This window comes from Oryctolagus cuniculus, chromosome 11, assembly GCF_051225735.1.
Source record: "Oryctolagus cuniculus isolate XC-2025 breed Fujian yellow rabbit chromosome 11, ASM5122573v1, whole genome shotgun sequence".
NCBI lineage: Eukaryota > Metazoa > Chordata > Mammalia > Lagomorpha > Leporidae > Oryctolagus > Oryctolagus cuniculus.
This window is the reverse complement of record NC_142877.1, coordinates 100308385-100330104: the sequence shown is the minus strand read 5'-3', so window position 1 is coordinate 100330104 and position 21720 is coordinate 100308385. Positions and strand designations below refer to the sequence as shown.

The following is a 21720-nucleotide window of genomic DNA, read 5'->3' as shown; positions in this document are numbered from 1 at the left end:
TGTTACAAATCTTATTCATGGTGACTTAATTCTTAATTACTTCACCTCTCCTGGCTGCTAGCTATTACCATCATGATCAAGAACACCATCATTGTCATTGCCCCCATACCGAATGCTTTCACCATCAGTGACACCTCAGAGAAGCAGGACAATTCCCATATTAATCATATCATTTTGACACACAATTCCCTCATTTGTCACATGGGGTTAATAATATCTATTCTGCCAATACCAATCCTTCGTAAGAGAATATAATCATGCAAAATATCATAATAAAATAATGAGCTTGACATTGAGGCATCTCTTTGGAAAACATTTAATTATGACTGCCATAGTTACATTGGATATTATTTCACTCTGACAAGATGGAAAACAGCTCTTGTCCCACTTGAGGGACAGAGAAACACGAGGCAGAAAGCATTCACAGCGGTTTCTCAACTCACATGCTGAATAGCGGTAGAGACTAAACTAAAACTCAGTGTCTTCAGGCCCAGTCGGTTCTCAGCGCTCTCTGGGTTTAGCATTTATCTGCCTTCATACAAGGAAGCCCTCCTCCCGCATCTGGCAGCTGCTGATTGCAGTGACCGCAGTGCTGTTTGCAGTGCTTGGAACCCTGGGGAATTTTTAGAGCCATTTAGAAATGAGCTGAAGTCTCAGTGACCTTTTCAATTCCCCAAGACTAAAAGACTAGCTGAAAAGATTTAGAAAGCATTCTAAGAAACAAGGCATTGCTTATCACTGTTTATAGTCTCTCTCGTAATTCTACTCCACAACTCTCTGCACACTCAAGGTTCTAAATGTTATGGAGAAAGGTATCCAACAGTGGTAGGTTCAAATGGAACATAAGACATAAAACTGTCAATCATAAATAGATAGGCTGACAGATATACATATAGTGACTAAAAGAAGATATATCACACATTCATGATTACTTAATATTCCATTAGTAATGATCTCTAGAAAGTGAGATTATAAATGATTTTACTGATCACACTTGAAGGTGTTTTTCAAATTTAATACAGTGAACATAATTTACTTTCATGGTCACTAAAAGAAATAGTAAAGATAGAAATGTGAGTTGTGGTGGTTGGCCCTATGGTAACTATGAAATAGCTGTCGCCACAGGAAGGTGCAGGGCACAGATCCTTCCCTACCTCTAGGCATTGGCCCTAATGGGTTTTTTGTTTGTTTGTTTGTTTTAAAGATTTATTTATTCTATTTTAAAGTCAGAATTACAAAGAGAGGAGGAGGAGAGAGAGAGAGATCTTCCATCCACTGGTTCACTCTTCAAATGGCCACACCAGCCAGGACTGGACTAGGCTGAAGCCAGGAGCTTCTTCCAGGTCTCCCACATGTGTGCTGGGGCCCAAGCTTTCCCAGGCAAATTAGCAGAGAACTGAACTGGAAGTGGAGCAGCTGAGACTTGAACTAGTGCCCATATGGGATGCCAGCACTGGAAACAGCGGCTTAACTCACTGTTCCACAGCACCAGCCCCAGCCCTGATAGTTTAACCTAGTTGATTTGAACTCACAGTTAAAATCTATTTTAACCCACCTCTCTGGTTACGTGTTAAATAAATCTAGGTCTAAAGAATTCAACTGATGGAATTATTCTGGCCAGAGAAACTGGTCCAAGCTGAAAATGAGCTGCAGTGTCCTGGACCTTCTGGGAAGAAGATGATGTGTCCTTCTGAAAAAGGAGGTATTTTCTCTTTGGATCAGGTCAGTATGATATGAAGATTTAAATCTTTTTTTTTTTTTTTTTGACAGGCAGAGTGGACAGTGAGAGAGAGACAGAGAGAAATGTAGCCCTTTTCCGTTGGTTCACCCCCCAATGACTGCTGCGGCTGGCACGCTGTGGCCGGCGCACCGCGCTGATCTGAAGCTAGGAGCCAGGTGCTTCTCCTGGTCTCCCATGCAGGTGCAGGGCCCAAGCACTTGGGCCATCCTCCATTGCCTTCCCTGGCCACAGCAGAGAGCTGGACTGGAAGAGGAGCAATGGGGACAGAATCTGGCGCCCCGACCGGGACTAGAACCCGGGGTGCCAGCGCTGCAGGCGGAGGATTAGCCTATTGAGCCACAATGCCGGCCAAGATTTAAATCTTAAAATGGTCAATGTGTACTGCCACCATGGGAGAAGTCAGCCCCAGGACAAAGCTTACAAGATGAAAAGATGATAAAGAACTAAGGACCTTTATGACATGGGTGAACAGCTGAATCAATCCAATCCTCAACCCCAACATGCTTTTAGACTTTTTAAGTACAGAGCTAACAGCTCTTGTTGTTGAAGCCAGTTTATATAATGTTATTATGGTATAGAGTCAGATATGTGGGTATATATTGAGAGACTCTCCTCTACTAGTACTTCAAACTTATAAGTAAATATTTTATTAAGAATAACTTCCCCATTGAATGATATTTTTACAATATTTTCTTTTGACAAAATAAATAGGAACTGGATGAGATAATCTCTATAACTACTTCTCAGGTTCAGAAATTGATGCTTCTCTGAAAATTCAAGCCATAATTGCATGAGATTTGTGACTTTAGATATTTCAAACAAGCCTTTAGGTGTTTTATGGCACTACTTGCTTTATGACGAACTCCCCCAATTTAGAGAAAATTTCTGCCAGTTGTGTGATTTTATGTATGTTTGTAGCCTTCAAACATAGATAGAACAAATTATATTTCTAGGAAGAGGGATGGAAAGTAAAGACAAAGCTCATTAGCCTTGTCAGACATTTGATAAATAATTATGAACCAACTGCAGTTAGATGTGTGCATGGAGCCAAACTCTGATCTCTTAGGAAAACAACTGTTCTTATAACAATTTAAAACTTTAATCACACTTAATGTATCTTCAAGTACAGAACATGTAATGTTCTTTCAATTCTTCCTGAACTTGAGTAATTTTCCACAAGCTTGTTGGTTAAGAAGCAGATTCTACCATGTACTTCATGTAAATAATGAACTAAATAGTAGAAGAGTAATAAGCAAAATGTTGTAATATACTAAATGTAATCTTTTTGACATTAACATTGTTGTTAGACTGTGAAAAGATTAAGTATACCAAAGAAATATACTCATTAGCTTTTAATGATCATAACGGACAGATACCGTAGCTTTAAATTGCTGTTCAAAGTCTGGATTCCATTTTTTATAATCAATGCTGCAACTAAACATTCATCATTATGAAGACAAATCCTGTAAGTCATACACATATTTCTGTCTCTCTCTGACAGACATTGATTTAGAAAGGAAAGACTAGATCCAGCCTCTAAGAAACAGCTGGTCTCTTTAGATAAGGAAATCATTGAACTGGCTTTTAATAACATAAGAAAAAAGGAAAGAGAAAGGAAGAAAAGAGAGATTTACTGTAGAAGCAGACAACAAAAATTTGAACTACCTAAAAGAGACAACATAATTTATAATTCACAGATTGTAATTTAATCATCACTTTAAACTATAGGCTATTCTTTCTCCCAGATCAAAACTGTCTACCTTACCATTAATTGAAAAGCATGCTGCTCTGAGAAAACTCAGGTGGTATGAAAGGGTTAAAAGAGAATAGCTGGGGACAGGCGCTGTGTGTCTTGGCGGGATGCAGGCCAGCATTCCATATTGGCTGCTCCAGGCTAACGTGCCTAGAAAAGCAGAGGAAGATAACCCAAGTGCTTAGGTCCCTGCCACCAATGTGGGAGATCCAGAAGTGTCTGGCTTCTGCCTGGCCCCGCCCCAGCTGTTGCAGCCATTTGGGGAGTGAATCAGTGGATGAAAGACCTCTGTATCTTTCTCTCCTTCTCTCTCCCTCTTCCTCTCTCTGTAACTCTGCCTTTCAAAATAAGTAACATACATATTTTTTTTTAAAAAAAGAGCAGTTGAAGTCTTCAAAAATAATAAAGGGGTAATACCTGACAAGCTACTCTTGAAAGCACAGGTAGCATTAAAAGCTTGAAGAAAGCTAAAAGCCCATGAAAATGCTTTATTTCCCTGTTAAATTAACAGGCTTGTGTTTGCACAGTGATTTAATACATACAGATGCACAGCACTATTAGAATTTATGCAAATTTCTCCAGGAAATTAAGGATGGAGCACTATTTGCCCAAAATTCAGAAGTTTTAGTAATGAATTTACATTTACATTTTATTTTGGTTGCCAGGAATGTTTCCCTTTAAAGAAATTTAAATAAGACTCTCTTTTTCCAAGTTGCCTCAGTAGAAGTCTCTACTGGGACCTTTATATTACCATTAAAAGAAAAATTATATCTTCTACATTTGAAAATAAATGCTGCCTTAAAAAATAAAAATATGCAATTGTGAAAGACCATTTCAGGCGCCAGCATAGCGAGTAAAACCACCACAAGCGATGCCAGCATCCCATATGGGTGCCAGTTCATGTCCTGCTGCTCCACTTCTGACCCAGCTCCCTGCTAATGGCTTGGGAAAAGCAGTGGAGGATGATCCAAGTACTTGAGTCCCTGCCACCCATGTGGGAGACCAGGATGGAGCTCCTGGCTTTGGCCTGGCCCAGTGTTGTGCCCAGCACTGGCCATGATGGTCATCTGGAGAGTGAACCAGCAGATAGAAGATCTCTCTCTCTCTGTCTCTTCCTTCTTTTTGTAACTATGATTTTCAAAATATATAAACAAATATTTAAAAAGAAAACATCATTTCAAGTTGCCCAGTTATATTTTATCAGAAAGTTTCCTTGGTCAACAATTGCGAAGAACAGGAGAATTTGAAAGTGATCTCTTTTTCCTAATCTTTGAGACTCTGAGAAAGGAAGCATCCAATGAGGAAATGAAGAAAGTTCCTTAGGAAACCTTAATCAGCTCATCAAAGGCTCTTCACTCTGCACAAACCACCAGGCATCAACAACGAGGAGAGCAGGTACTTCTACTGCATATCATGTTCCCATTCTCAGCCTATATTTTGTTTTCTTATAACCAAAAGTGATTTTAGGAAATGTACTCCTAGGATTACATGAGCCAATTGCTAATTTTCAATTAGCACAACTCCCTCTGGAGGAGTTCACCAGCATGGATAATACAGACCTAAAAGACAATCCCCAAATCCTTGTTTTGGGGGATTAAAATGTATTATATGATTAAAAAATAGATTTAACTTTTTAATTATATTTACCCTTCCCTGATACTAAAACAGGTCTGTTTTTCCAGGCCACACATCAGTGGTACCTCTGAACATTTCAATGGTGAGGGAAAGCTCCCTGGCATTAAAAGCAATGACGAGTGTTATGAATAAACACAAAATAGATAATGCTGATTTTTAGAGAGAATTATAAGTGTAAAACCTACAATTACTTTTATTGAAAGCAAATATAACATTAGAATGCATTATTAATATAGACTAATCATGACATCATCCACGATTCTTCATTGTAAATATAATTACTATATTTACATTCAAAATTACAGATTGCCTTTCATACGCATTTTTTGTTTGAGATGTATGTATTTGAAAGGCAAAACACACACGCACACATGCACACACGTGTGCACACACACACACACGGTAAGGGGATCTTCCATTACTGGTTTACTTCTCAAATGGCTGCAAGAGCAGGGCTCAGCCATGCTGAAGCTAAGAGTCAGAAATTCCATCCACATCTCCCACATGGGTGGTAGGGACTCCAGTACTTGAGCCATCATCCGCTGCTTCCCAGACACATTAGCTAAGAGCTGTATCAGAAGAAGAGCAGCTGGGACTCGATGCCGCCTGGGACTCCAACAAGCACTGCTTTCTGGTATGAGACACAGCTGTTCCAGTGGCAGCTTACCTCACTACACCACAATGCCCACCTTTCACATGTACTCTCATATTTGCTTTTTTGAAAAGAAAGAAATGCATAGACCAAGCATGAAAGCGAGCTGGATTGGATAATAAGGAGAAGAAAAAAAAAAGAGAGCCACAGCTGATGAAAGAGGAAGAGAGAGTAGGAAAAGGATGTAGGAGAATGAAAATGGAAGACTACTTAAATAGAAGAGAGACTAAGAGAGAAAGTTGGTATACACAGAATTAAGGAAAGCGTTAAGGAATCAATGGTCAAGTGACATTCCCCCCAAAAGGTCATAAAAGTCCTCTCATGGACATTAAATTAAAAGTCTGGAGGTAGACTAGGATTATTATGAGTGCTTTTACCTTTCTGCTCCAATATCCCAGCACAGGGTTTAAATCTCAAGGTCATGTCATCACGTGCTTGCTCCAACAAGAAGGGGGAAGAGGAAAGGCCAAAGAAGAAGTGCCTCCCAATTGGATCAGCTATCTTCCTATCTTCCACTAAACATGTCCTCTTGCATTCCACTTAGCAGCACCTTATCACAAGTCCACACGTAGCTGCAAAGCAGGCCGGGAGCTGTAGTCTAAAACTGAGCTGCAATGTGAGCAGTAAACTTTGAGATCTGTTACTACAGAGGAAACAGAGAATTGAACAGCAGCTTCCGCCACGCTGCACACTCTAGTTAGTAGTAGTGCCGTCTGCACCAGAAAACAGCAATCTGGACCCAGATTGTTTCTGCTGAAATCCCAGCTCAGTGCCTTACAAACCCTGTGATCTTGTGCATAATTCTGCAGCCTGTTGTTTGGAGAATTAAATGAATTAATACATGTCAGTCTTGGAAAAGTGGCCCTCCGAAAGTATTCAAGATATGCTAATTAGCAAGTTTATTTTCAAATGTTAGTTTATTCTAGAAATAACTGTTGCTTCATGGAATCCTGTGTATGCTACGTATGTATGGAGAAAGAGGTTGGTTAGATCTTTGAAAGTTGCTTTAGGATCTTTGCTTTATTGCTCTTTTTGGTAACAAGAATCTGAAAGTTCTGTGACCTTCAAAATTTGTCAAGTTTTAAAATTCCTGCCAGAGGTAACATTTTGTGCTCTTCTGACTGCTTTATCTCTTTTGAGAGATTAGGTAGGGCTGTTTCACGCCTTCACATCCAAAGATTATGTAACATTGGAAAATTGCATTTGTTTCCTATTGCTGATACTTTTATTTAATGTCAAATCTATGTTTTTGTAATCGAGTCTGGTTCTACTGGGAATAATGTTCATGAGAGGAGAGAGAGAGAGAGAGAGAGAGGAATCCCTATCTAGAAAATAAAAGGTCCACTACTGTTAACAACTCCTGACCTATTCTCTTTTTTAAAAAAATGATTTCCAATATTTTTAAATTTTTATTTAAAGTTTTATTTGAAAAGCAGAGAGACAGAGACAATCAGAGATTTTTCCATCCTCTATTTCACACCCCAAAGGTCCACAACAAGGCCTAGCTGAGCCAAGTCAAAGCCATGAACTCAACCCAGGTCTTACATGGGGGGAGGGAGGACAGGGACCCAAGTACTTGAGGCATCACTTACTGCCTCCCACAACGTACATTATCTGGAAGCTTGAATTGGGAGTGGAACCATGACTGAAACCCAGGGACTCCAATATAGGATGTTGGCATCCCAAACAGACCGTTAATCACAGCACCAAACACCTGCCCCTGAACTGTTCTTATGAACTGTGAGACACAGTCCAACAGTCCTGCTATAGATGCTAGCCATAGCACTGGCAGACCTAATCCTCTTCAGGGAAAGCAGGGAGAATTGGATTCCAGGAATTTTCTTATCATACTTAGAAGGGCTGCCTCCCTTTTTCCACGCATAGCTCCATGAGGTTCTATGTTCTTCCTATTTCAACCATGAGAAAATCCGAAGTTCAGGAAGACGAGAGACAATCAGCCTGAAATCTCAAAGTGGTGACCAGCTAAGTCCAGACATAAATTCCAAACAGCCCCTTCCAATATATCCAACACGACTTAGAACTTTATTGATTTCTTTAAACTCCTACAAATGGATTTGAAAGGGATTGAGCTGCCTCAGAGAGGCATACAGCCAGTGGAGGGCAACCTTAGCTCTGACTATAGGATGTGAATATGCTCTTTGCTGAGGGTCTAGAGAGAACATGCTATTGTTGTCAGGTTATAAAAAGGACAGATTAATCCTTGTGCTTGCAGAGGGCATCTGCTATCATGTGTTGATAGGCATTGGGGATTGGAGGGTTTGTTTTGGGGAGGGAAGGGGATTGTTTTATTTTGGCTCAAGGAAGAGCATTTTATTGTTGTTTCATGTTTGTGTGTGCATGAGTAAGTGAAAGAGGGAGAAAATGAGAGGGGGGTTGTGTATGTATGTGTCTAGGGTACCCAGGAGAGGGAAACTGAAGCAGATGGCAGAGAGGTTGGCAGGATATCTAAGGCACACTAGCTGAAGGGTGTACTTTTAAGTCTTTCTCACAGGAGGTGTGATTGGGTCTAGAAGCAGAAGAGCCAGCTTTCAGAAGGACTGCAAAATTAAAGATGTCAGCAATGCTGCTTTGAGCAGATATACACTGAGCATACTTTTTGAATCAGAACTCCAGGGAAAATGATTCCATTGGTTAGGCAGTGTGGGTGCATCGTGTGTTCAGTAGGTTTGTATCAAGGACCTACTGTGTTACGTGAAGTTGTGAAACACTGCTGATTGGGTTTGGTATTAATTTTTCCACAAATACTGGAGTTGAGAATGTGAGTTCTGGGTATAGGGGAAGGCACACATTCTTCTAGTTCAGTTGCTTTTAACCTAGAAAACATTCACAATATACATGAATTTCTTTACCAAAAAATGCATATTCTGCTGGGCATTACTGTGCAGAGGGTTAAGCCACTCCTGGGATGCCCACGTCTCATTTTGGAGTGCTGGTTTGAGTTCCCACTACTCTACCTCCAACCTGAGCTTCCCGATACTGCTTCCTGGGGGACAGTGGAATATGACTCAAGTACCTAGGCCCCTGCCAACCATGAGGGAGATCTGGACTGAGTTCTAGTCTCCTGGCTTCTCCCTGGCACAGCCACAATTGTATTATTGTGGGCATCTGGAGAGTGAAGCAGTAGATGGAATCCTCCTCTCTCTCTGTCTCTTTCTCTCTCTCCCTCTCCTTTGTCTCCATCTATCTCTTTCTGTCCCTCTGCCTCTCCAGTAGACACAAATACATCATTTTTTAAAAAAGAAAAAAGAGCATGCCTGTAAATTATACATATTTATTCACTGGAGCTATAGTGATCAGGACCATACATTATAATTGCCCTAAACAAGTAGGCATATGGGGCATGGAAGATGCTTTGAAATAAGAATAAAGCTGTAATATCAATAATCAATCAATGCTTTATGTGTATTTACAGTGCCAGTCCCTGCTGTAAGTGCTCTTTATGCCTGAGCCCATTTAGTTGTTATAACATCCCTTTGAATGATGAACCAACAGGCACCTGCCATTATAAACCCTCCTGTACTGATGAGACTGTCACACAGAGTGGTCAAGTAACTTGCCCCAGACCACATAACTAGTAAGAAGAGAATTCAGATTTGAAATAAATGCAAAAAAAAAAAATCAGGTTAAACTACATGTCCACTATGGTGGGACAGCCTCATCACTACTGATTCATCTAGAAATCTTGGAGTCTGAAGGTAAGCTCCTACTTTTCCTAATTATCACTGGTTTCAATTCTGTGCTTTTGTTGAATGATTCCATTTCACAGGTTTTCTTCTCTTCCTCCATATATTATCTTTTTTGTGTGCCATAACATTATGGATTTGATACCCAATTCCTTTTTGCTTTTTTGAAAAAAAAAAAAAAAAAAAAGAATTTATTTTGGAGCTGGTGCCGTGGCTCACTTGGTTAATCCTCCGTGCCTGTGGTGCCGGCATCCCATATGGGCACCAGGTTCTAGTTCCAGTTGCTCCTCTTCCAGTCTAGCTCTCTGCTGTGGCCCAGGAGTGCAGTGGAGGATGGCCCAAGTGCTTGGGCCCTGTAACCGCATGGCAGACCAGGAGGTAGCACCTGCCTCCAGGCTTCATATAGGCATAGCTCTGGCTGTGGTGGCCATTTGGTGGGTGAACCAATGGAAGAAAGACCTCTCTCTCTCTCACTTTCTAACTCTATCTGTCAAATAAATAAATAATAAAACATTTATTTTATTAATTTGAAAGGTAGAGTAGCGGGGTGGGGGGGGAGGGAGGGAGGGAGGGAGGGTGGGTGGGAGGGAGGGAGGGAGGGAGGCTCACAGAGAGAGCTTCCATATACTAGTTCACTCTCCAAATGTCCACAACATCCAGGGCTGGGCTAGGCTGAAGCCGGGAGCATGAAACTTCATCCAGGTATCCCATGTGGGTGGTACTAGTCCCAAACACTTGGGCCAGCCAGTGCTGCTTTCCCAGGTGTGTTATCAGGGAGGTGGATTGGAAGGGGCACAATCAGTACCCAAATTGGCACTCCAATATGGGATGCCAGAGGCATCACAGGCAGTGGCTTACCTGTTGTGTCACAATACCAGCCCCAAATTTCTTTTCCTTAATTGGAAATATTTTTAAGATCACGTATAAGTATATATGAGCATATTCACACATTATGTTCATGTGAGTCCCAGAACTGGTAGGTCAAGTTTTAAGGAATTCCCATCAGACAAAAAAAATTAGATTTATGAACAAAATCAACCTTTGGACATCCTTATGCTTGAGATTAGGAATTAAATACAAAACAGCATTCTAAGCCTGCTAACAAAAATGTGTTCTATTTGGCCAATGGGACTTTATAAAATGTGACTTTGAATACTTTCAGATGGGGCAAGCACTTCCCAGTTGATCCCACAGCCCGCATCTTCCTGTGGCTTCAGGCAGCCTTGCTTCACTCCTTTGCACACCATGCTGGACCATGACAGCATTCTCTTTTTGCCATGCTAGGAACAACTTACACGCACTAAACCAGTCTAATGGCCAGGTTGTCAGCTTTTAGAGTGCAGAGCTGAAAACCGGGAGGCAGGATGTAAGGTTTGAGAGAATAGGGTGAATTTCAGAAGAAACATACAAAAGTAGAAAAATCCTAATCCTAAATAAATGAGCAGAACTTAAAAGCCTTTTCCTCATAAAACAAAACAGCATATCATTTATTCTATGTACCAGGACTAGAAGGAGAGGCCAGGACCAGTGATGTGGCATAGCAGATTGAGCCTCCACCTTTGGCACCGACATCCCATATGGATGCCAGTTTGAATCCCAGCTGCTCCACTTCTGATCCAGCTCTCTGTTGAGGCCTGTGAATGCAGTAGAAGATGGCCCAAGTCCTTGGGCCCCTGCACCTATGTGGGAAACCTGGAAGAAGCTCCTGGCTCCTGGCTTCAGATTGGCTCAGCTCCAGCCTTTGCGGCCATTTGGGGAGTGAACCAGCAGATGGAAGGCCTCTCTCTCTCTCTCTCCCCCTCTCTCTGTCTGTACCTCTGCCTCTCAAATATATAAATAAATAAATATTAAAAAAAAAAGGAGTGGCCATGAATTTATGCAGGTAACAGTGAAACTACTGGGAAGGAAAAAAACTGAGGAAAGAAAGGGCTATGGGCACTTGAGAGCAACCAAAACCTCCAGGGGACACCAGTCAGTAGGTCACCACATCTTGCAGGCTAACATGCCTCCAGATCTCCTCCAATGTTTCTGAGAGCCGTAAAGGTAGTGGTGGCTCTCACTGAATCATTGATTCATCCACCCTTCCCAGCCATTCACTACTCTGAGTCCTTGGACTATACCAAGACATGAAACAGACCAAATCCTCTCATCTAGTAGGAAATGCTGCACCATAGATAACATAAATCACACAGCAATCTCCGAAAGTGATAAGTGATCTAGAAAGAAGAGGTATGAAAAAGAGTTACTTTGAATTTTACTAAAGGTTTTGAGAGCGCAAATGAGCCAATGTTACAAGAAAAAGATTCAATATTCTATAGTCAGCTTCTGCTTCTCAAAATAATGATCATTTCTGTGGCTCATAGCCAAAATTTACCAGTGTCTTAGCCTTCATTTTCTCTTACTCTCCTCCCCCTTATCTATTGGAATTTATTATGTATTTGGATTACTTTAGTCCTCATTTGTTGTCACTCTCCTGCCAACGCAGGCTCTTAGGTTTTACCATCCACCACTATGATATCTATCAAGTTATTTCCCTTACCCAGCCAAGAAATGTTTAGCAAATTATGAAGCCATCCTGAATTTGCAATTCATTTCTATTCTCTTCCTATTATTCCTACTTGGTTCTTGAATGTCCATGCTGAGCTATTGTGTGCTAGCTGGAGAATAAGCTGGACTCAAGCTATTATTTGCTGAAGTCCTAATTTGCTCAGTGACTTTCCTCACTTAAGCACCAAGAACTTTGATGATATTTTATATAAAATGTGAGGATGATTTCCACATTCCTTTTTGCTAAGGACATAATAAGTATTCTGGAACAAATTATATGTGCAGTTATTGGAGGAAAAATGACTTCTTTTACAAAAAATAATTTCATTTTAGGAAGAACTATTACTAAACACAACCATTCAGTTAAGAGTGGTAACAAGTAATTTTAGTTGTGGGTGTTAAAGATAATGAACCACTTCTCTTTTGCTTATCACTGGAAACAGCCAAATCATTATGGATCTCTGCAGTAACTAATGGTCTAAGACAACAGGGTTTGGCAAATGACTATTTTATAGCTCAGTGAGTCGTGGAATGCAGGCTGGACCATTCAGGTACTTAAGTGTTATTCAAGGCCTCTTCAATTGAGCAAATGGGTCTATAATAATTAAAATACTGTAAACACGGTGACACAGTTCCTGAGTTTTCAAAGAGCTCCTCCTTATTCCTCAGGGAAGGAAATGAGGTGTTACCTTGTTAGAAATGCACTGTTTGCATAGAAAAGCATCCTGACAAGCTGCAGGAATAGCCTCATTTGTGAGCCCAAGGCCCCTCAGCTGCCCTTCTCTACAATTCCCCAGAAATTTCTGTGAATGCAACAGCAGTCGGGGGCTCTTGGTAGCCTTCCTTTCTGGGCCTTTCCAAGTCAAGGAGCAGCACTTTCACTTCCTGAGTCAGACTTCAACAGGTCGCCCTCTACCCAAGACCTCCATGTAGCAGGGAAATAAATAGTTTTTTTTTTTTTTTTTTTTTTTTTTTTTTAATGACTGGAGATACTCTACATATAAAAATGTCTCCCTTCTCTCACCTTTTGTCAGACATTCCATGTTCAGAACAGAAATTATTAGTTTCTTCTGCAGAAAGGAAGTGTCAAATGAAGCCATCTTGTTACATAACTATCTTAACTCTGGGCAGGCAGCAGTCACTGGGAGAAATTTCTACTGCTTCAAAAAATTTAAAGAACAAAAGCCGTAGTATTAATTATAGCTCTGAAATATTTTGTTGACCTTCCGCTAAGGGTTTAAGAGAACACTGAGCCAGTGTATAGCAAAATGGCACCGAAAGGAGGTCAGCCACTAAGGTTAGGTGCCAGCTTGTTGAAGTTTAATTAGTTGTAGCTCTGAGGTCTGAGAGAAACTACCTGAATAACCACAATAAATTGGCTCATAAGAAATAGAAGGGGGAAAAAAGCATCCTTCCAGGGACATTTTCCAGAAGATATGACCTAAAAAAGGATGTGGTTGATTTTTTGATTGACTCTTTGGGGAATGTCAGCTCCTAAAGGACAGGCTCTGTGTCTTTCTTCATTAATTCCAGAGTTGAACTAGCCCAGGGCGCTTATCAGATAAAGATTTAAACCATTCATAGAATCAGAGGATGAAGGGAAGCTCAAGAGGGAGTAACTCCCTTGCTTACAGGGGGGATCTGATTCAGAAAATTTCATTTTTTAAAAGGTAAGAGTTTTACGTCTTTTTCCTAAGAAAAATCCAAAACAAGATATACCAAAAATTTTCTTAAAGGCAAGAATTTCTTCCTAATATATCATTAGAATCCTTCTTAAACTGTCAAATGTAGGAGCAGAGAACAGCTGCTTAAAATCATTCAAAAAACATGGCTCGGTAACCGTGAAGATGGTCATTAAAGTCTTCCTCTCCCCAGAGTTCTCAGCTCCAGGGAGAGAAAACCAGGCCTTTGACAATGCTTCATGAGAGTGTTCCCCACACCATCAATAACATTTGAAAAATGATGCCTTCGAGGTCTCCTCCAAGCTCTGCTCAACACACTTCATCCTAAGATTTATGCCTCTGAAAGCACTGGCTTTTAACATTCATCCTTTTCCGATTTTAAGTAGAGTTCTCTCTTCTAGAGCCATTCTTCTGTCCAGTATGAACAGAGTGACCAACTGCCCCAGATCGCTGGGGATGCGGAAGTTTCCAGGACACACAACGTCAGTGCTAAAACCAGGAAAGCTCCAAGCTAAAACGGAGTGAACTGGCCACCCCTACAAATTACAGGCCAGTCTGCTCTGACTAGAGTCCTATTGCTCTTCCACTCACCCTTGTTACCTGCACTGTATCTTGAACCACTTCATAGAGCTCTCAAGGCAACAAGGAATGCAGACTGAAAGCCATGCTTGAAGGAATATTTTGAAGTGTGCTACATCTACTACAGGGTGACTCAACAGTAGCACTGCTGACATTTGGGTGCAGAATAATTCCTTGCTGTGTGGAGGTCTCCTAGGCACAATAGGATTTATGCAACATCCCTGACCTCTACCTATAGGTGCCAATAGCCCTCTTCTACTTGTGACAACTCTGAGTATTGTCAAATTTTCTACCCTTTGCCCTTTTGAGGACCACTGGATTAGTTGGATAGTCCTTTCATTCTTTCCAGGTTGCACCACAGTAGGTGGGTCACAAAAGCAAAGTAGTATGGCATGACAGCATTGAAAGGAAAATAATGAGAGAAACCCGTGTCCGTACTAGTCACCTTTTTTTTTTTTTCTCTCTCTCTCTCTCTTCCAGTTAGCCTTGTGAACTTCCCCCCCCGGGGGTTGTTCCCTCTAGTCTCCTCTCTCCGCTTGCCTGCCGGTGTCTCGGGCTATTGAGGTTCGGCTCACCTCGCGTTCCAGCGCTGGTGTGTTGAGTCTGCCGCTGATGTCCCGAACTGTGGGCTCCCACGCTCTCCACGCAGGTCCGCTGTGAGTCACGCGTTCCGGAAGAGTTTCTTCTGCTGTTTCCTCCCCTACTCTTCCTTGAACCTGCAGTATCTCCACTTTTATTAAACTATCTCTCCCCAGACTATCAGTGTGCTCCCTTCCTATTCTTCTCAGTGCCTAGGTCCTTCAATTAAAAAAAAAAAAAAAAAAAAGGAAAATAATGAAGACAAATATAATAGGATAGGATAGGACAGAACAGGATGCACTGGAGTGAGATAGGATAGGATAGGATAGTACTATTTTGTTAGACTACTTTAGTTCTATACATATGTAAACATACATGTTCTAGGCCATAGGGTAAAATTATTTTTACTAAGAGTCACGGCCAAAATTGTTTGAAAACCTTTACATTAGTCCCTGCCAATATCTGCAAATGTTCTTTCTTGTAAGGACACCTTCATGCTCTGCCTGCACCTGCCCACTCCACCTCACCTCTGATACCTTGCCGCCATTCCTTTGCAGTATCAATACCATCAGTAGCATTCATTTACAAAATCTGCGGTATTCTACATGAATCACCTCCGAAATTTCTCCTTGCTTATATGGACCAACTTCTCCCAATTCTCAATGTCACCTCAAATGTAAGTGGAGGAATACAGGTGTCCCTGGCAAATCTAATATGAATATGAGTGTACTTCAAAAAGTTTATGGAAAATGGAATGAAAAGCTAAGTTTGTTTTGGTATAAAAATTTGAAACCCATGCATATATGAAGTGTCTTCAAAACCTTCATGGAAAACATGCATTTTTTAAAAAAAAAAAACTATGCAAAAATTTCAAAGATTCTTTGCAACAAAATCAATTTATTCTTTAATTTCAGTTTTTTTCTACAGACTTTTCAAAGTACCTTCATATGCTTTATTTTGCTATTTGAGTTATTAGCTGTAATTGTGCAGGCTCTCAGAGAAATTCTCTTGGGGGAGCACCATTTATCTATGTCCCCTCAAATTCTATGAAAACAGGAGGTGCTCAAATCAGAGCCATTTCTCATTCTGAGCTTCATTTCACTGCCTTTCTCTGAGCCTGCTACTATTGTGGGAAGTTAGTCCATCCACGGTGTTTTGTTCTAAATCAAGGTTGTTCAGGACGCAGCTGATTTTTCCAGATTATGCACAGACCACACCTCACAGATACAGAGCTCATAAAGCCAGGACCTGGGAGACCCCTGTAGAGGAAGGAGCTGACATTTTGAGCTTGCGGAAGCTGTGAGGATGAGGGCCTGGGAGATTTGTGGGCCTTGATCAGGGATCATTTGGGCCATTATAAAAAAAATTATGGTGGGTTTGATTTTTAGTGGGGATAAACTTTGCCAGTAGTCCATCAGAGATCATTTGTCTTGGTCTTCCATTAACTTACGATCAGGAAGTAAAAGTCAGCGAAATGGAAGGATTTGTGTTTTTTGAAAGAAGCTGAGCATAATCAGCCTGGGCTGGTGTGACCTCAAGGCATGGGAACAGGAATGCTCAGGGAGCTATTTCTCCAGAATGGTTTTGATTGCATCCCAGGAGGACATGAGCATGACAACCAGGGAGATTCAGGGCCCTCAGGTCCCTCTTCTCATTTGCAATCTTATTGTGGGAGTTTTAAGTTGAAGTCCTATCCCCCAATACCTCAAAACATGACCTCGTGTGTGTGTGTGTGTGTGTGTGTGTGTGTGTGTGTGTGTGTGAGAGAGAGAGAGAGAGAGAGAGAGAGAATCACTGCAGAATAATCAAGTTAAAATGAAGTCATTAGGGTGAGTTCTAATTCAGTCTGAAATGGGGAGGTTTAGAGATGCAGAACACTTTGGTTTGAACATGTGTCTTTTCAAACTCAAAAATTAATCCTCAAGGTTGTATACTAGTGGTACCAAGAGAGTGGAAACTTAATGAAACAGTGTTGCATGGAGGCAGTGCCTTTGGGAATTGTTTAGATTGAATTAGGTCATTGGCAGGAGCCCTGATGATTGAATCTTGATGGCTTCATAAGGAACCACAGAGATATAGAAAGACAAACGTGCTCCCTGTCTCTTGTCGTGGGATAGCCTGTGCCCCTGACACAGGGAAGAGGCTCAGACACAGGAAGCCATCTCCAGAGAATGAACCGCGGGGTCCATCTGATCTTGGACTGTGAACCTCCAGAACCATGAGCCAAAACCAAGCTCTTCTCTCTCAAAAGTTAGGCTTAGATATTTTGCCTCACTAAGACAATGCTGACAGATACACATAGGCACACAGGAAGACCGTGCTGCGAAGAAGGAGCTATGCTGCCATAAGCCATGAAACTACCAGAAGCTGAGCAGGGGCCAGGAACAAATCCTTCCCTAGCACCCTCGGAGGGAGCATGGCCCTGCTGGAACCTTAATTTCAGACTTCTACCCTCCAGAATTGTGAGAGAACAACATTCTGTTGTTTATGTCACCCAGTGTGTGGTACTTTGTTACAGCAGTCCTAGAAAACTAACAGAGTGGAGAATGAAATCATTCCTTTCCCATCACCACATACAAATACACAGATCTCTCATACTACACACAAACACCCACTGCAGATACGTAAAATGTACCCCCACGCATGCATATTGCCTATGCCTCAGATATTACATACACTAACATTTTCATTTCTTTATGATCTTTTTATTGTCAGTTAAAATCTCTTTAAATAGAATCCTCAAAAATAAGATTTCATACATACTGACTTTCTCTCTCTTTCCTATGAGGAAATGAGGAAAGAAATCTTAAAATGCAAGTTCTAGGTCACATTTTGCAAACAAATGTTGAGTGAGTCCACAGCTTAGGTTTTCTGCTGTGGGTCAGAACTTGTCAAACTTTCATGTGTTCATGCATGAAGAGGTGGGGAAAACGTGGGCTCTGGTGGATGTGAAAGACCTGGGGTTGGAGCTCAGATTCCGCATCTCTAACAATCCCCTAGGTGAGGAGGGCAGGGCTGCTGTCCCATACACCACGCTCTGTGTCTTAGGCCTTACAGAAAAGCAGTGTTTCCCAAACTGGCCCATCAGAAGAATTCATCTGAGGCTGACTGACATCAGAATTTCCAGACATGGCACCCAGGAACTTGTTTTTTTTTTTTTTTTTTTTTTTTTTTTTTTTAATGAAAGAGCCCTAAATGATTTAGATCAGAGAGATGTGGCAACCACTGATCTACATCCCACTGCCTTTTGATTGGATTTTCACAATATGGGAACAAGGAGGAGAGAATGAAGTAGTGCTGACGCAGACATCAAGGCTACAAGGTCACGGGAGGATCCCTGACCTAACTGGGTGTGAGAGTTACACACCGCCGTAGCAATGGTGGGGGAGCATTCTGAGCACAATTCTGGGGAGAAGGGGGAAGGAGGTGAAGACACTAAATCCACTTAGAAATCCATCCTGTCACTGACGTGTGGCCTAGTCTGAGTTTCTAGAGGCACAATCAAGATTACTAATGGAGTGAGATTTCCAATCCATGTTGGAAATTGAAGAATTTAGAAATGATAATACAGTACGCCTACCAGGTCCAGGAGACAGCACAGATGTGGGCTTCCCAGGATATGGGCCGATTTTCATAGCAATCTTGTGAATGCTACCACAGAAACAGCAGTTTAGTATCAGATGTAATGCCGCTTCCGGATTAAGGATAAATAAGGCAGTGCTTGCCAGTATGAAGCTCTTAACCATACTTAAATCTCCTACTCCTGGAGCCCAGTAGTGAGAGGTTACTGTTTACGCCCGGGGTGCTGTTCAAAGTTACGCACCCCATGTGTGCTCGATAAATACTTGTTGACTATCTGATTTCACCCTACCATGAGAGCTGAGCCTCACTGCGTTTTCTATAATCATGTTAGACACATTGGATCCAACAAAGAGCCAGGGAGGGAGACTCTTCCCATCTCTATTTCTGGGCAGACACTCCCAGTGTTGCTTATAAATATGCTGATCAAACCTGCATCAAAGAGAAAATGCATTTCCATATTCCCAGTTTCCTTTATGATCAGAGACTGGATCAAAGAGAAAATCTATCTCCACATTCCTGTTTTTCCTTTCATTCCCTATTTATAGGTTGGAAAAGACTCACACAGGGGAATGGAATAAGCAATGCTAAGCCCATTTAGGGGCAGAATCCCACACGGACTCAAGGTACACATATTTTCAAATTTCTTCTCAATGTGCACTTACAGGGATAGAGAAATGTCTTCACTTTCTTAACTCATATATTCTATTTTACCGAAGGGAAAATAATCATTTTTACACTTTGATATTTGAAATAAAAAGTGAAAGTATTATAAGCCTTAACATAGCTCACGATAATCAATTACGTTTTAGTATTAATGCCCAATTTAAAAATAATATTTAAGATTAAATTGCACTGTAGGTATAACTAAGAGACAAAAATGAATTTGCCCCTTTCAATTAAAAATGTTCTAAGATCCATTTCAAAAATGACTCACTTCCTTGGTTGTTTAAATTGATGACGAGTAGGTTAAGTTTGAAAATTTTAATTGTTGACTTTTCTCTCAATATTTTCATGCCACTTCTTTTTGCTTTAGGTTTACAGACCCAGAAATAAGAACACATGCTGTGAACATGAGTAATTTTCCTAATAACTTTGTGTGAGTTAAAGAAATTAAAGTGCGCTGTTGTATTTTTCGAACAGCTCACCCAAGATTATAATATTAATGATCTGCTTACTTTTGTGAAGGTGCTATTGACCCTAAAACAATCTTATTACACATTTTAAAGCAAGTGCCTATCCAGAAAACAAGTAAGCTATTTTCCTTCACAGTTCCAATTAGATAAAGACTCAGAATAAATTTCAATATATTAAGCAACTGGATTCCAGTAACAATCTATTGACTACAGTGAACTAAAATAAATACAATTTCTAAATACCTAAAAGTAATTGTACAGCCTGTTATTGAAGAGGTTACTAAACACACCTTCCCAATTTAAAAAAGAAAGAGAGGAAGGAGAGAAACACAGGGAGGAATAAATGCAGGAAGAAAAGAAGGAAGGGAGAGGGGGAGGGGAGGAGGAAGGAAGGAAGCAAGTCCTAAGAAGCAAACGGCTGTTGAGGTCTAAGGTCTCTTGTATCTTTACATGAACCAGCTCAGCTATGTCACTATGGCCACACCATAGCTTCCTAAAGTTTAGGTTCTAGAAAATGATGTTACTGACTCAGATGGCATTTGAGATCTTCTTCAGTTCTACCACTCCATGATTTTTTGCAAGAAAATCAGTCTCAGAGAGTTCACAAAAGTTTCTCATAGATATTTGCTACCATAGAGCAGCCATAATTTCTCTCACATTCATGTGTAGTGCTTCCATGCCACATTCAACCCAACACACCCCTTGCTTGCTGGGGACTTGGGCCCAGGCTTTCCATGTTCTACCCAGGTCAGCATACAGGATACTCAGGGTTTTGGCTAGGGATTTCTGTGCCATTACCCATCCCAGTACACTGCTTGCTTGCTGGGTGCTCTGGGCCAGAGTGTCTGTGCCCCATAAAAGCCCACCATGAGAGCTGCCAGGTTTCACTGCCTCTCCAAGGTTAATACACTGTCTCTTGCTTGCAGCTCCAGGCTGGGGTTCCTACATCACATCCAGATCAGCAAGAAGCTCATAGAGAGTGTCCTAGGACTGCTTGTTCTGCTGTTCCAGAGCCAAAGTCACAATTGTAGATCCAGCCACTTTCTCAGACACATCCCCGTTCTGATGCCAGCACCAGTGTTGTTCGGGCAACCCCAGCTCCTGACTTGGATATTGGCTGGGAGTCTGTGTGCTACTCATGGCATCAGCAGATCCTGCTCCTGACTGTAGTCTTTCCCTTGAGAGATGACTGGGGACTTGCATTACAAGAATCTCGGTGACTGCACTGAGACACAGGAGCATGTGAGATCCACTACAATAGCAAAAAAAAAAAAAAAAAAAAAAAAAAAAAAGGAAAAAGGTACAGGAAGATATGAATTCTAGATTCTAGCCAGAACTAAAGCCAAAGTATTCTACCAAACCAATACCCAAAGGTATACCTTCAGGAAAAGGCCTTCAACCAATGAAAACCTCCCTCTGAAAATTAAAGGAACAACTGATCCTCCAGACCAATGTAGGAACACAAGAAATATGAATAGATAAGGCACTATGATGTCCTAAAGGAGACTTCACCATTCTCATCCCGGGCTCAGAGCAGAAAGGTCCACGGTTTGCAGCACCACCAGCTGTCCCTTGAATTTAATAGGAAAACCCCTTAGTCAAAGCTGCCTCAGTTCACCACGTGGAGACTCAGCACAGGATGCCCCGAGTGAAGCTCCCTCCATGCTCACATACCTTCATCCACTGCCAGCAAGCCTGGCTTCCCCACTTCCCCAGCTCCTTAGCACAGGCAGCAGCAGCATGATCTTTCTGATCTCTCAGGTCCCAGTGCCTTATACCACTCATCAAAGATAAATCTCACCTGAGTCGTTCCCTTCTTATGTTGTTCCATAGCTATTGATAGCATCATGTCATCAATGCCAAGGAAGCATCCTTGGGAACACATGTACAATTGTACTCTTTATTGAAATATAACATCCATATGGTAAAGTAAGAGCTTGATGAGTTTTAATTAACATACTGCAAAGTGCACAAATTTAAGAATCAGCATAGGCACTCACCAATGTAACCACCAGCCAAGTAAAAACAAAGTATTTCCAGTACCCAGAGGGCTGCCTTATACCACCTCCTAGCCCTGTGACTTCTTCATTCCAAACATCTTCACATGCTAGATAAAGGATCTTCCCCCAGCTT

The 21720-nt window shown here is 41.3% G+C and overlaps 1 long non-coding RNA gene across 1 annotated transcript in view; it reads right to left on the bottom strand.

The window, feature by feature from the left end:
• Positions 1 to 319: 319 nt before the first annotated feature.
• Positions 320 to 21720, bottom strand: part of LOC149123588 (uncharacterized) — a 168839-nt gene continuing 147438 nt past the window's right edge. The window contains exons 2-3 of the long non-coding RNA XR_016216252.1: positions 14869 to 15091; positions 320 to 613 (exon numbers count right to left, since the gene is read on the bottom strand). This is a non-coding gene — a long non-coding RNA (uncharacterized LOC149123588). The remainder of the gene's footprint in view (positions 614 to 14868; positions 15092 to 21720) is intronic.